The sequence below is a fragment of the Monopterus albus genome, unplaced genomic scaffold (genome assembly GCF_001952655.1).
Source record: "Monopterus albus unplaced genomic scaffold, M_albus_1.0 scaffold900.1, whole genome shotgun sequence".
NCBI classification, from domain to species: domain Eukaryota; kingdom Metazoa; phylum Chordata; class Actinopteri; order Synbranchiformes; family Synbranchidae; genus Monopterus; species Monopterus albus.
Window position 1 is genome coordinate 1935 of NW_018128780.1, and position 3371 is coordinate 5305.

The 3371-nt window shown below is 44.1% G+C and overlaps 1 pseudogene; it reads right to left on the minus strand.

Annotated features, from left to right (window-relative positions):
- Nucleotides 1–1115: 1115 nt before the first annotated feature.
- Nucleotides 1116–3371, minus strand: part of LOC109953644 (uncharacterized) — a 4120-nt pseudogene continuing 1864 nt past the window's right edge.

A 3371-nucleotide genomic window follows, 5' to 3' on the forward strand; every position in this document is an offset into this window, starting at 1 on the left:
CTGTCCGTAGCTGCAGCCCTGCTGGTCGTGTGGCTGCTGTTGCATCCCCTGCCTGTGAGGACAGATGGTAGGACTGATAGACACTGCTCTGACTAAGACAATGTACCAACAGATCTGTGACGAGGAAAAAGGAGAAGACGATCACTACGAACCGGACGATGGGGCTTGAAAAGAGACTTTCCTGATTCTAATCTGAGTGCACCATTTATGACTTGTTTTAATGAAAACCTGAAAGGGAGAGTTTAAACAATGAGATCCTGGGATGTCATGAGAATTACATTATTAAATATGTTTCTAAACTGTGCTTTAATCAGTATATTTATGTACATATGCTATTCAATGGATTTTAAACTTTCAGAACAGAGACCTGTGAGAAACTACTTGTGTGAACTGAAGGACATGTTTTATCTTTGTTTTGGTACTCTGTGTGTTGTATATTCAACCAAATGGCATTCCAGACTTAAAGGAGCCAGCCATAAACTGTGCCTACCATATACTGTGAAGATAAAGAGGTGTGATCATTTATATAGCCTATCATCCATCCTCCCTATGGCATTTGCTACTTGATTGACATGCAGGGCAGCCAGTCTGAGATCTTGTCTTTTCTGACACGAGTCACCAAGCATGCACAGTTAACCGCACGAGCTACTGCAAAACTCCAGTGAGTAAACTACCTTGTCAGCCTTCCAATTAAGTTCTACTAAAGCGTATAAAATGAGTGGGGGAGCCGAATAAAGTAAGAACCCGAAAATATTCCATGCAGAATGGGAGGACTTTTTTTCGAGATGTTATATTCGAAATGCATTTTGCTTGGTCTACCAATCTACCATCACTATTCTGAAGAAGGGAAATGTGGAGCGGCACTTTCAGACTGTTCATAAAACTATGACACTCATTCATACATATATTTTGTGTGCGCGCGCACGTGTGTGTGTGTGTGTAGTATTTTTAGTGTAGGTCGATCATTTTGACTTGGTCATTTGAAAAGTAGCTTGCAAGGCGAAAAAGTGTGGGCACCCCTGGCATACATGGTCTGGGGTGAGGTTAGTCCTGCTGTTCAGTGTGTCATCCTTCAGGAGTCTCTTCTTCACCGCCTTGACAGCCTCTGTGGTGGGGATGCAAGTGAACAAGGATGTGATATCATATGAGACCATGGTCTCTTCCCGGTCCAGCTGCAGTTTGACTTTCCTCATGAAGTCCAGGGAGTTGTGTGGTTTTTCTGTTTCTCACCAAAGGAGCCAGAATGGTGGCCATGTGCTTGGCTATGTTGTGAGTCACAGAGGTGATGCTTCTAACAATGGGCTTCCTTGTGTATTTTGGGTAGGACATAAAGGCAAGGGATAGCCTCCCTGGGGTATAGTCGCCGGGCTATAACGCCCTCCTTTTCCAGCTTCTGTAAACAGTCTATAACCCTCTTCTTGTAGCCACTGATAGGGTCCCTCTTCAGGGCTTCATAGGTGGTGGTGTCGCTGAGGAGATCGGAAACTCTGGTCTTATAGTCAGCTGAGTTTAGGACTACCATACATCTGCCTTTGTCTGCTGGAAGGATTGTGATGTTTCATCCTTCTCTAGTGAAGCTAAAGCCCTCCTTTCCTCAGGGGTAATGTTTGAGGATGGGAGTTTGGCACTGGCCAAAGCAGCTGTGACCATCCGCAGTTCTTCTGCCTCCATCTGAGTCAGCTTGTTGTTCCTAATGGCTGACTCCGTGGCTGTGATGAAGTCTACCACAGGGATTTGTTTGGGTATGACCACAAAGTTCAATCCCTTGGCTAATACCTCTTTTTCTGTGTCCATGAGTTCCCTGTCTGAGAGATTTTTGACCCATTTGTCATGCAGTGGTTGTGGGTTGTGCTCTTCCTTTCTCCTCCAACGAAGGACATCCGAAGCTGGCTGTCCGTTCTGTAGTTTTCGGAATTTAACCATTTGATGCGCCTTGCTCTTTTTGGGTTTGGTAAGTTGTACCTTTTCCAAGAATCTTAAGATCTCCTGAATAATTTCCCTGGTAACCTTTTGTGGAGAGTCTCTTTCTTAGTTGTTCTGTTTGGTCCATCAGGTTGTCTATAGTGAAGTGTATTTGTCGAATCCTTTCACTTAAAAGTTGTGCCTGAGCTCTTCTCAGGATGTTCCTAGCCCTGTATCCTTTTACAGAATAACCCAGCCTCAAACTTCTGGGGAAGATGTCCTGTTGGTGGCATCTTAGGTTGAAACAAAGGTGGTTTCTGTAGTCAGCCAGTTTCCTGACTCTTTTTTTCGTACTCATGTACTAGTCGAAGGGTGTCATTCCGAAAGAAGACTGATCCACCCGAAAGACAAAACACCCAGACATAAACAGAGTGATGTGGTATATGTAATTAAGTGTAGTCAGGAGTGTAACGACTTGTACATTGGTGAAACTAAGCAGCCGCTGCACAAACCCAACACAACAACATAGCCCAGCACAGGAGGGCCAACTCCAGTGGACCAGAATCAGCAGTCAACCTCCACCTGAAGGACAAGACATTCTTTTGAGGACAGTGAAGTCCAGATCCTCTCCAGAGAACATCGATGGTTTGAGAGAGAAGTCAAGGAAGCAATTTTTGTCCAAATTGAACACCCCTCACCAAATAGGGGTGGTGGACTAATAACTTGTCATCCATCTACCTCTGTTCTGAGATCTCTGCCCAAACATGCCCACCAGGACAATAGGCGTCAGTCCACAGGTGAGGGTTCAAAGACGGGTAACAATGCTCACCAATACTGGGCTATAACAACTCAGTTGTTAGGGGACATTGTTGGGCATCAAAGAACTGAAACACCACCGATGGGGATAAATATCTCCGACACAACGCCAGTCGGGCAGAACTGATGAAGCCTCTTGGATGAGAGGTGAAATGTCTTTGACCTAAAAACCGAGTCCAGTTGATTTTTTTCTGTTTTTTCAGCTTAACTAAACTACGATACCTTGTTTACCAGCTACAGCCATGTCTCCCCTCTCTCACTCTCATCTCTCTGAACGTCTTTCCTGTCTTGGCCTCCATAAAATTTTCTTATGCCAGTCTACAAGAGTCAGTAATGTCTGAGTCAAAATAAGATCATTGGTACTATTCAAAAACTTAAATTAGTCCCCATCACATACCTCAGTCCATTCCTTTCTTTTGCTTTGTATGCGATACATGGATTGCTGCATGCACCCGGCATTTCACCAACTTTAACGTGCATGCCCTGCATACGTGTGCAACATGATGTACGAACCCTAACCATTGCTGCTTTCACATTCTGGATTTGAACAACAAATGAAAAAACTTTTCCCTTTATTATTAATCAACTTCCAAATATAGGAGCTTGTCAAAACTTGAATGTGTGCATTTACTGAGGCACAGCAGATCAATACT